Source organism: Corvus cornix, chromosome 1A (genome assembly GCF_000738735.6).
Source record: "Corvus cornix cornix isolate S_Up_H32 chromosome 1A, ASM73873v5, whole genome shotgun sequence".
Classification (NCBI taxonomy): Eukaryota; Metazoa; Chordata; class Aves; order Passeriformes; family Corvidae; genus Corvus; species Corvus cornix.
Window position 1 is genome coordinate 42,607,657 of NC_047057.1, and position 12,784 is coordinate 42,620,440.

General features: G+C 48.2%; 1 protein-coding gene across 8 annotated transcripts in view; it reads right to left on the minus strand.

Annotated features, from left to right (window-relative positions):
- Positions 1-11,178, minus strand: part of ATP2B1 (ATPase plasma membrane Ca2+ transporting 1) — a 60,874-nt gene extending 49,696 nt beyond the window's left edge. For 5 of the 8 annotated variants that reach the window (XM_039570227.1, XM_039570226.1, XM_039570229.1 and 2 more), the window contains exon 1: positions 10,724-10,808. The gene's annotated coding sequence lies outside the window, so the exon portion shown is untranslated. The other 3 variants (XM_039570225.1, XM_039570223.1, XM_039570224.1) reach the window with 3 other exon arrangements.
- Between the last annotated feature and the right edge of the window lie 1,606 nt (positions 11,179-12,784).

Consider the following 12,784-nt stretch of genomic DNA (forward strand, 5'->3'; position numbering starts at 1 on the left):
GACACAGAGGTGGCTGTGGAAATAGTTTTGGAAAGAGGAATAGACTTTGAGCAGGCAGATTGATATTCTGTTGCCACCTCAGGGAGGTGAACCCAAAACTCTAGGCCAACATGAGACAACATACTTTCCTTGCAAAAACTCCACAGACAGACATCCACTTGCTTTTTTAGTCTACAAAATTGACTGGATTTTTTTTCTTAAATAAAGTCAGCAATTCTTAACTTGTTGGTAAGAGGCTAAGCTAATATGAAATTCTTTCCAATCTTAAGCATTTATCAAATAATTTTTTGGGTGGCTATTTCTAGGTTTCACTCTTTAGAAGTCTGTATATGAGAAACTCACGCAAGTGCAATAAATGCCTTTGTCTCAAAGTTTCCTCTAGAAGAGCAGCAAAACACTCCTCCTCCCAAAGAAAAGATAAATTCCCATCATTTTAAACTTCACATGAACTTTAAAAAGCTTTGACAGCTTGAATCATTAGATTTTGATTACTACCTACCAAAGAAGAATGCGCCTATAGCTACATAATTTAGCCTTCACTTGTTTCAAGTTTTAAAAATAGAAGAACCACCCTTCAGCAAGTTAGATAGCTGTTTCTTTTCCCCATCTACAAGAAAGTGGTGTTCACTTCTCAGCTTCATTTTCACGTGGCAGATTCACAAAATTAGTAAGTCAGAGGGGGCTGAACTGGTTGCCATCTTACAGAGCTTACATGATATTTTATAGCTGACTAAAAAGTTTTATCCCCATCATGCAACAAGGCCATCTCACGGTTTTGCTGTTGAAAACCAGGGCTCCTGCAGTATTCACTATTTGTGTGCTGTGCCTGGGTGGTTCCCAGGACCCCAGCTATGTTCTATGCAGAGCAAGCACAGCAAGGAAAGCCATGCTTCTTCCATCACAAACATGGTGATGATCAAGTATCAGGATGCATCCCAACCACTCTGATCATCCTTTCCTTCCCCAGGTTATTGCAGTCTCTTGTGACAACAGTGAACTTCCTGCAAATACATGAAAAGCTTATACAGATAGGAAAAATGCTTTTTTTTTCAGGCAGACTGGTTATCTAACCAGACTCACCATACAGATAATCCATTACCAGTGCCAGTTCAAAACACAGCACAGAACTACACTGAACCTGCCTGAGTTAAGCAAATATGAAACCATACTCACAAGAAATATACCACAAATTCTAATTCATTCCACAACTGAACCCTTGCTAAGCTCCCAAATAACTATGTTTATAACACACTTTACATTTGAGAGGCTGACATTAGGCTTCTAATCAGCAAGTTAAGACACATGATCCATTTATATAAAGTAAGTAGGGTGCAGGGGAAAGGGCTGAAAAGCCCCTTGAAACATGAGCATCCTTCCTCTTGGTTAAGTTTCTACAGCAAATTCCACAGAATTTTACACTTTAGAATTACTACAGCTGTCTTTAAGGATCTACAGAGGCTTGTTGTTATCTCAGTTTTTAACCTGAAAACTTTCTATTTAGTACACAGCTGAACAACTACTGATTCTAGCATTAATCACTCCCCAAGATTTAGTACTTCAATAATTGGTAATAGACAGCATGCAGCTGATGTAAGAGTTTTTTTAAAAGTCAGTGTTGAAATTGTGCTCTTCCCCATCACCTATTTTCACCACCTGAAGGGTCTATCACAAGTTCTGAAGCCTGTGTGCATTTAATGGGTTAAAACTTTACATTCCTCCCATCATATGAAAGATTCACGTGACCAAATGGGAACACCTACCTCTCAGGTAGGCACTTCAGGCGCTTTTTGTAAATAGGCAATGGATAAATTCAAACATAATTATCAAAACATTGAATTTAGCTACCTAGGACATGATCTAAAATAGTCACATGAATCTCATCTTAGATGCGCTTGTGTCGCTTCGGCAACAGAAGCAGCCCAGAGTGACTAGTTTCAGTTTTTTAAGATGCTTATGTAAGTGGCCAGGATTGCTCTGCCAAAGTTAAGCACAGTTGGCTGGGCTGAACTCACATATCAAGCAGCTGCACTACCATGTCAGAGCAAGAGGAAGGATGTGGCTTCACAGTTAGTTTAGGAATACCCAAGCCTGTGCCACTGCCAGAAGGTACAGCCCTGCGCCAGCACCACCGCTCACCTGACCTCAAGGTCAGGGGACAGCCTAGATGAGAACTGGTGACAAGGAAGACAGCAGCAACACCAGCGGTTCCTCCTGAAGGTCACACGGTGTTGGGACTGCCCCTTCCAGCCAGCACAGGCCTCACCAGCTCAAGTCAATCATGGAAGCTCTTCTCCACACCCCCACGCTCATCCTGGGAAAAAGATGAGCCTAGCTGCACCTTCCCTGCAAGGCCCCACTACAGACCATCACCAGGGTCCCTCTTTAGCTTTCCCCCTTCCAGGTCAAGCAAAGCCACCTCAGTCTACTTCTCCCCACACACTGCAGGATGGCCCCTCATCAACTGTCAGGAGAGGTGCAAAACAAGGCACCATTTTTGGATGTGGCCTCACAAGCATGACTAAAACCCATTGGTCACGCTCTTGCTCATGCTGCCCCCAGCATGGGCCAGTCTTTGCCAGCACAGGACAGCCCTGCAGCTGGCTCAGGCTTTCTGTCTGCAGGATGGCCAAGACCTTTCCTACAGGCATCCTCCTCCCCACAGCAGGGTACAGATGCCAGGCAGCCTCAGGTCTCCTGTTCACCCTCACTCCAGGAATCTAAGGCCATGCAGTAGCCCTACCACCACGGCACCACTTTCAGCTACTGTCAGCTGTGACAGTGAAGAGGAAAGCGGGTCAGAAGTGTTTTTACTTTGTCAGCTCAGTAATGCTCAGGAGGAGCCTTTGGCAGCTCCCCATCAGGAGCTTGAAATTGGCCTGTTTTACAATCACTGCCTTAAGGTAACATGTATTTACTTTGTCCAGTTCAAAGCATTTTGCCCAGGGTTTATGTATATAACCTTATTCTCCATATTCATTTCTGTAGCCTTAGTTTTGACTATCAATAGAAGGTAAATATAAAGTTTTGAGCCTATGCAAATTCAGCATTGCAGTTTTGAAATGAGAGGTCCACCTATCAAAAATGTTATTACTATCTTCCCAGAAAACATGAAGTACTCCCCTCAAGCACGCATCCGTTGTATTTTTCCATCTGGTAACCAATTTTCTGTGTTAGAAGGTAGCACAACACAGCTTTAGGGTGTCAGACTTCACACAACCAAGACTTTTTCTAAACTATTTTACTAATATAATTTGAGGAGCTGCTGTCCAGTGCCCAGCAACACCAGGATCAATAAGAAAAAAAGAAAGCCATACACAAATTGATCACTCACAAGCAAGACTTAGTATGTACCACTGCTGTATATGCTGGTTTTTGGGGTTTTTTTTTGATATGTGTATTTGTACTAAAGTTCTTCCAAATGGTTCCCATAACCTGGTATGTGTTGCAGAGTGGCTGACTCTATATGAAGGATAACTCCACTGTAAGTGCCTCTACTACCAGTAAACAACACACGTACACACAAATCCAGGAAAAAAAGAGGCCATGCTTTCCTCAAATCCTAGAGAATTTAGTCCTTTATTCCCAAATCTCTTTCAACTCACTTTAGAAACACAGCTCTAGTTCAGGAACAAATCCTTAGATCTGCAATCACCACAACAAGATCTGCCTATTATCAAAATGCATCTGAAAGCAGACTCTTGTGAAGACGTCAAGATGTTTCACTGTACAAAGCAAGTTCATTGCAGAATATGAAAAATCACCATCACTGTTAACTACATGGATTTCGGAGCAGAAGTAGGTGAACACAAGCTGAAATGATTTGCGTTATTAATAAAGCAGAAGTAAAGCAGTTGTGCTAGCGGTGGTAAAGAACCTTCCCTACCCTCTCCAGCTGTCATTCTCAGCTATGCATATTTGAAAGCCATCTGGCACAGACCCTGGCAGCCAGTTTAAATCATTTCACATTTCATACAACCTCAACAGAGTGAGGCTGCTAGACACTGCTCTAATTTAAGTATTGATTTGCACTGTATTCCATAGGCTTCATGAAGTTCTGCACCAGCTTCATTCCCTAGAGAAAAATTGGCAAACCCAAGCAATGTAAAGTAATATGAAGTGCAATGTCTGCACCGATAGCAGCAGCACCTAGATGGAAATGAAAAAACTCCTGTTCAACGTACATATTAAGATACTGATCTACTCTCTACTACATCTAAATAACCAGAAGAGATTCAAAAATACCACCCTTTCTCAGATAGTTTAAGGGCTAACCATACCTGCCACCTTTTCTACTCATTTCTTATTACTATCTACTCAGGTTTGTCTGTGTAAAAACATCTGAAAGAAAGTCTGGATGCACAACACAATAAGCACATTATCTTTTCCTCCACTGTAGTATCAGAAACCACCTAGGAATATAATTCATGTGTCTTAACCCAAATATACTCTTCTGGAACACCATTAGTTAAAGACTGGCACTCAAACCACTCTCCCATCTACTGTCAGAACAATAACCTCAAGTTCTCCTATGTGAAAAGGTTAATACTCTCCGGGGAATCGTTTCATGTGACACAAGGAGGAACATTCCCAACCACCAATCCAAAGATTCATGTTGCTTCCCTCACGTGAGCCTCACTCCTCACCTTGAAGAGACTTTGTGCACAAAGATTGTGTAAAAGATCATCTAGTGGTGCACTGAGTCGACTCAAAGTGGCAGAGATAGCACAAAGGAGGGGGGAATTATTGCAGTTAGTCTAAGGGGGAAATGAAAGTAGCCATGAGGCCACCTCAGCCAGCCCATGACACACTCACAGTGACAAGCCAAATAGGCAATTACAAATGATGCTCTCTCTGTCCTCAGTCACTTGGATTATGCTGATCAATAGGCAGCTTTAGAAGGTCTTCATAAAAGCCTGACAAAACTTTGGAATATTAAAAAAGCATCAAGCATATTAACAGAAATTACTAACCAATCATTTGATAGGGATTTAAGACTCCTGTCTCTTGAAACGCCTACCATATAAAACCAAACGTTTTCCAAGCTTTTGGAGAGTCACAGTGAACACCTTTAAACTTTTTAGAACACTCTACAAGTATTTTAAAAAAAAAAAAAAACTGTGCTGTAACTACAAGACTTTTTTATTGCGAGTGGCCTAAGCTACTTATTTCAATAAAGACCATAGCACTATGGTTATTTCTTTCTACAGTGGAAAAACTCCATCAAACACAGCGAGTGACTCTTCCTCCTATCCCCATAAGGAGCCACCAGTTGTTTTGATTTATTTAAAATCCAGACAGAAGCCAAAATACACACCACAAGCAACACATCCTTGTATTTGCAGAGACACAGGGGCAATCCTGAAAGAGCCATGCAGACAAGCCACCAGTCACTGGTCAAACAACAAGTGGAAGAAAAGTTATGTGATTTCTACATAAGGGCACATCTGTAACACTCCAGCAAACAGCACTTGATTTTTCTTTCCCTGGTGTATTTAATGTAAAGGTGATTAAGTTCATCTTTGATTCAAAATCTTAAAGTCAATATTAAAGTTTAAGTTTTAATGCAGACATAAGCAGAAAAAGAGCACACCACTATGACCCTTGGGCTGAGCCCCAGAAGTTAGATAGTTGCTTAAAGCAGAGTGGGCTGAATCATCTTTCCTGCCTTGAGTTGGGGTTTATTGCTATCAACTATGCAGAGCATGGTACATCCTGGGGCTCCTCTGACCAGACACTGTACACCAAGTGGTGAGAACCCAATAGTGTTGTTTTCCCTGCTGCTACCTTATCTTTCTGTGAATATAAGGGCACAAGTAAGGGTAGCAGATTACAAGTGATAGGCTCCCCGAAGTGTGTTTTAAGAACATGGTGTTTCCTGTGCTCACTGGGAATTAAGGCGACATCCAGCTCATACACAATATTAAGAAAACTGGACATACAAACCACTGAAGTCCACTGTAAATAGGAGGCCATGCAGAAACTTACCTAACTCTCTTCTCCAAAGCAGCATCAGATTATGGCCAGCAATAAGCCAGGGCTACCCCTAGTGCTGAGAGAAGTTATGCTGTAAGTGGCAGAACCAGCCAGACTTAGCAGCCAGCAACAAAGTTTATCAAATGTCATCCTCCAAATGCATCCATGCACTCTTTAACTGCACAGTACTGTTGCAAACACCAGTAAGGAGGAATATATTCTCAGTCCATTACCCTTCAAAGGCAAGGCAGATGTTATTTGTCTGCTTTGTAACAGCAATTACATTTTATCTCTTACTGGAAAAAAAAAAAAAAATTATTTTCAGAGCTATTTCTGATTTTTTTTTTTTTAAATGCCTCCTACATTTTCCTTAGATTTCTTCTCCCAGCAGACCTTTGCAATACCAATGGAGAAAGCCTCATTCCTACTTTGCAATTCACCAAAATTAAACTAATAACACCTCCTGCTGTCATCTGTCAGTTAGAGTAAGACTTATAAGTGGCAGCAGAAATAATTTTCATAACATGTATTGGAATATGAATAGCTTGAACAGACAGATCCTTCAAAGATACTGCTCATATCAAGTGAAATCTGTCATGAAAACTAGAAATTCATTTTAATTAACTGTATTTGAACGCCTGATAATTTAAAAATAAAAGACAAACCGGACAATACCATGTATTTGTGCAGAAATTACATTCAGTGTGAGTAGGTGCAACTGTTTCAAGATGGGTTAGTCTAATATTTTGCCTGTTGATTTCATTGTACATGTCACCTCCTGGAAATCCTCCTTCTCTACTGCTCATTATCACTGCTTACATCATCTGTGTGAAACTGCTGAACACATTTTTATTTTTTACATGCAATAACAGATGTTTGGGGGGCTTCACTAACAAAAAATTCTCACTTTTTTATCACTCTGCTGTTCAATTAATGAACATGGTCATTTCAGCTAATTGAAACCTAAGTTAGGAGAACACTAACATTAGTTAGTGAAAAGTGAAGGAATCCAACATTTATAAAGGCAAGCTATTTTGAATTAAATTAGTAAATCTTAATGCTTGTGAGAAATACCCATCCTCTACATAAAGCATCATAGGCTCACTTTTCTTTTTCAAATCAGCAAGAGTATCACCTCCTCTCTCCTGCCTCCCTTGTTCTTCAATCTGTTAAATTTTGCAAGAAGAAATAAAAATGTCTTCAGAAAAAACTTAACAGGTTTGAATAAAAAAACCCCAAAAACCTGCTTGAGACCATTGCACACACTCTAGAAAGGCAGTAGGCAGAGCTAATCTTAGCTTTTTAGACACAATACTGCAACTCCTAGATTTTATCTAGCTTTTAATTAAAATACCTTATAGAGAAAGATCCTTATCACCTGTACTGCAACTTTTAACAAGTCTTATTATTATTACTCATTTTAAGACAAGTAGAGAATACTAGAGAATACAAATTTAAGACTATTACTGCAATTGTATTGATCCTTTTGTAATAAAATAAGCATGAACTTCTATAACAGAGATCTCTTAGAGATTCAAGCAGTCTCCCTTGTTTCTCAAAAGATATTTACCTTTAAATGCCCAGGACTAATCATAGCTGTTTGTTATTCTGCATTAAATTTTGCTAACTGAAACCTGACTTTGAGCAAAATGTGAATCCCTTGTGGCACTAGTATTATTTTCTCTTTAAAAATAGAAGAGAACATATATTAAAATAAACAGTTCAAACACTAAAAGACATTACTGGGGTCATATTTCAGTGGTAAAGAATGCCATTAATATTTAGTCTACCTTAATGGAAGAAATTCGAGTTAGAAGATACTTTAGGTTATCTTGTCCACCCTCATGTCAAGGGAGACTTGCTTGCTATGGCATGTTATTGATTGTTTCAGCAGGTCCATTTTGAACTTGGCAGTTAATAGCAAGCTCCCAGCTCTAAAATCTTAAATGTTGGTGAAGTTAATTCTCCCAAAGCATCTGTTTTTGAGGTGGCTTTAGCAGATCCAGCCTATGTTTCTTCCTTCTTAGTATCATCTCATGATTGCCCCTCATTTATCATATTCTTCTTTCCAAATAAATTCAAGCAGTTAAAGATAATAGTAGTGATAGACCTTTGTGCCTTTGCTACAGGACACTTTGACTTTCTAAATGACACTCTAATTTTAGACAACAGTGGATTTTAATTTGCAGGATTACCCCCAGATTATTAGCTGAATATATATTACATGAATGGGGATCCTTTCCTTGTACCACTATCTGTATGTAATGCAACTTTGTGTAAGAAATCGATACACAGTTTACTCAATGCTAATGTGACAGAAGTCTTGTTTTCTGCTTTGAATTCCCAAACACTTTTGGTTAATATGCAGTAGTAACAGTATGTGTTCTTACAAAGAGTACATCCACAATTCCCTTTAAAATTATTTTTGACTTGTATCATTTTAATGATCCACATGGAAAGCAGCGTTTTTCTTTGAGTGGATAGAAGTAATAATGTGGCAATTTAGCACTGACATAGGAACATTGATTGGGAAAACCTGCAAGTGTCTGTACACAACTCAGGATTCACATTTCCTTCAGCTAACCCAACCTGGGTCAGTTACCATAATCAACAGTGGGAGCAGCAATTAACCGAACCACACAGGGATGCTGTTCCAGACCGAAAATTCACATTTAAGTGTATGAGTTTTTTTCCCTCACTGAATTCAGTGACCACTTTTTCCACTGACACCGAGAGTTTCCATTCATTATGCCATAAGTATTAAAGTCCTAGTACATTGGAAGCTATTCCTGCCAGAAGAGCCAATAGTTTAAAGATACACAAGTTTACTTCTATTGGAATTCACGATTTGTGGTGTTTGGAAGAAATCCTTGAAAAGCACCAACAAACGGGGGAAAAAATGGCCCTAGCTATAGCTACAGCTACCACCTTCTGAACACACTGTATGGTGAACCAAGGAATTAGCAAGTTATCTAACCAACACCTTTTCAAGCACCTAAACCCTTTATTTTAACTCAAATTCATTAGGACCCAGGAATGTTTCAGAGATGCAGCAGCTTTTCTACAGGCAGTGGTTTTCCAAAGGCACACCCACTTCATTCCCCAGGAAGTCAAGATTGCCAGCCACTAATGATGGAAGATATTTCACAAGTGGGCTTGGAACTTGACTTCTAAGAAGGGATATGATTTGAATGGCCACCTAGGTAGTCACCTCTCAAGCACTGTGAGGCAAGATACCAGCAAACATTCTCAGAATGACGGTTTCAGACACAGCATAAGGTACTATCACCAGTTCCTTCTGAACGGACCTTGAGAAGAAAGCCCCCGCATCTGGAGTTACAAATTTACGAATGCCGTATATAACAGATATTTACGGATTTCTGTAATGTGGATCTCAAAATCACGAGAAAAAAAAGCCCCCGAAATTTTGTTACTGTTCGTGTCTCTCGTCACCACCCGCGACCGTTTAAAAAGTCAAACGTAAAAAAGATTTTTGTGGAGTATGGAACATGCACAGTACTACATAAACGCCTATTACAGCTGAACTAATACACTGCCCCCCAGGCTGCGAACCCTGGGACGGACTCGACCACAGCTCTCGGTTTCTGAACGTTTCCCCGGCTGAGCCCCCTCCTGCCCCCGGTAAACACCACTCGCACGGCCGCTCTAAAGGAAACGCTCCTCAGGACCACAGACCACTTCAGCCCGACAGCTTCTCATGAGATCTTCTTCTCGAAATCCTAAGTCCCTTCCGACTTCAGCCTTTACCAACCGACCGAGAGGCTCGGCCGGAAGCCCGGGCAGACGGCGGCGCGGACACCCACCCCATTTCTCCCCACCGCGAGCGCTGCCTCCCGCGCTCGCAGCGGCCAGCCATCCCCGGCGGAGGCTCCAGTCCGCTCCCAAACTCACGTGGTGCGACAGCCAAAGGTTACACGCACCCCTGGGACGAGGATGACACCGCCGTTAGAGGCGCTTCCCACCGCGGAGCGGACCCGCGCGGGGCCAGGCTCACCCGCGGCGAAACGCCCGCAAGGGCTTCGCTCTCCCGGCACCCGAAGTGGTGCCGCATCCCCTCCTCGTCCGCGCCGGTCGATGAGCAGCCCGGCCAGGCATCGATAAATCAAAGCAGCCCGCCCGCTCCGACGGAAAGCTGCGTACGACTCAGCCGCGGCCAAAAACACCGCCCTGGGGGCGCGGCGGGCGGGCGAGGGAGGTAGGGAGGCAAGCGGCGGGGGAGGCTGCGCGGGTGCGGGTGCCGGGCTCCCAGCCCCCGCGGGGCGGCGAAGCGCCCGGGATGTCGGTGTCGTGCTGCCGCAGCGGGCTAATCCCAGCTACTTAACCCGGCGGGCGGCGAGGGCTGAGCACCACCTTAATCCACGGCGTGTGCGCGCCCGCCCGCCGGCAGCTGCGGGACCGTGGCGTGCCGCCCGTGTCCAGCCGCGGGGTCCCCGACGGTATGGCGGTGCGCTCCCGCGGCGGCTCAGCCCCGCATCTGCTGCCCTCAAGGTCACGCCGTGCCCCGGCTGCACGGTGGCGGCCAGGTGCACGCTCCGGTTACCTGCGGGGAGAACCGGCGAAAGCCGGAAGCGCGGCACCCAGCCCCTCCGGCCGCGCCGCCCCCCGAGCCACTGCTCGCAGCCCCGCGGCGGGAGCGGAGCAGCGCTGCACCTGCCGCTACGCTGTTGCCCACCCCGGTCGGCCAGCCGGGAGGAGAGCCGCCCCGAGCCGCCGCCGCCGCCGAGCTTACCTCTGCGCCGTGGGGCCGACACAGCCGCCAGCCGGGGGCCAGGACGAGGCGCCCGTGAACCTGACGCCGCCCGCTCGTTCGCTCGCCGAGCGCACAAGGTCCCCGCGCTCCCCGCCCTGCCCACGGCCGGCCGGCCCCGCCGCGCCGCCCCCGCCCTGCGGCCGCGCGAGGAGGGCGGGAGAGGGGGCGGGGGGGGTGAAGCGGCGACCGAATTGGGGAGGGAAGGAGGGAGGGAAGGAGGGAGGGGGCACCGGTGCGGGGAGAGCCGGGGGAGGAGAAGGAAGGAGGGAGGGAGGGGGGCGCGGACCGCCCGCCCCGCCCCCGTCGCCTCACCGGCAGGAATCAGCGATTCGCCCTCCTCGCGGGCGCTCCCACCGCCGCCGCCACCGCCGCCGCTGCTCCCCGGGGCCCGCCCGCCTCCTTTCCCCCGCACGCACCGGGCAGCGCCGAGCGCGCCGCCGAGCCCCTGCGCCGCAGAGCAACCGCTACAGGAGCCGGGCGCCACCGGGCAGGGCGGGGCGGGGCGGAGCGCGGCGATCCGCCCGCCTCCCGCCTCCGCCCGCCCGCCGCGGTCACTCACTTGCCCGCGCCCACCGCCCCCTCCTCTCCCGGCGCCGCGGCCGCCGGTCCCCGCCGCCTCCCTCGCCGCCTGCGGAGTGCGGGCCACGTGACGGGGCCCCTCTCTCGACCGAGGAAGGGGGGACCCGACGTGCGGAGTCTTCAATGGGGGAGGCGGAGGCGGGGCCCCGGTAGGCACGGCGCCCGCGGGGGCGGGGCCCCGCGCGGATGCCCGCCCGCCGCCGCCGCCGCCACTGGCGGGCGGGAGGCTGACGCGCTTGTTTCCATGACGTCGGCGGGCGGGGCCGCGGCGTTTGATGGAGCCCGGCGGGCTTCGGGGGTCGGTGACTTTGCCACGAGCGGCTCCGGCGGGGCGGGACGGGGGCGGGGCGAGGCGGGCTGTCGTGTCGCGTTCCTCCGCCTGTGGGTCGCGGGCCGCCGCCAGCGGGGACGCGGGCTGCCTCGAAGGGGCGGGGATCCCCCGGCGGCGGGAGAGGCCGCGGTCCCACGAGGGAGGGACGGCCACCGTCCGGACCGGGACGCGTCTGTTGCCCCGGTGGGCGGGGGCCGTGCGTGGGGCCGGAGCCGTCCCGGAGGCGGGGGCGACGCCGTCGGGGGAGGCTCCCTAAGGGACCGCCGGGCGCCCCGGGCGCGGTCCTCCCCTGCCCCAGGGGGCGCGGGGGCGCCGTGCAGTGCCGTGCCCGCCGGGGCCCGGGGCGCTGTCCCCCCACGGCCTCCCCCTCCGAGAGCAGCCGGTGGGAGCCGCGCTGGCGACGCTGAGCACAGGGCGCGGGGAGTGCGGTGGAGCCCGGGCGAGGCTCCGTTGTGTCTGCCGGGGTGCGCTGCGGCAGGAGGTCCCTGTTGCGTGGGGCCGCTGGCGGGTCCGGAGCGGCAGGAACGAGCGTGTCGCTCGCTGCCGACGGTGGGGATCAGGGAGCTCCGGGTCCAGCCTCCCGTCAGGCGTGTCCGCCTCTCGGAGAACCCTGGCAGCTCCCTCTGGAGAACGGGGTGTGTGGGGGGGCCGCAGGTGTTCAGCGCTTCCCAGTGCCCAGCCGAAGGCTCTTCGATTGGAGAAAGAAAAACAAATGGGTTTATCAACGTTTGAGCCCAAGTGAGTTGTCCGGGGAGATGCTGGAAATGAATAACAGGACTGGGAATTAAACTGGAAATGAAAACCCTGATGTCTGTTCTTTTCCAGTGCAGTAGATCTCTCACCGCTCCCGCTCCCCCGCCCCCGCCCAATGAAAAATACCCATCCGTAAACTGTATGCCATTCTATAACCTATTTGTGTGGGTTTTTGAGCTGTGTTTTGACATCCTCCCCTCTCCCCTGTTGGACATCTCGCTGGAGTGACTGGCCAGCTGTGTCCCAAGCTGTCAGGTTCTTTGAGCCTGCCATAAATATCCTGCTTCACCTTCGCTATCGTTCAAATCCCAGTGCTGCAAAGGAAATGAATGGAGAAGCTTATGCAGCTGTACCCGAGATGATGCAGAGCCTAGAGG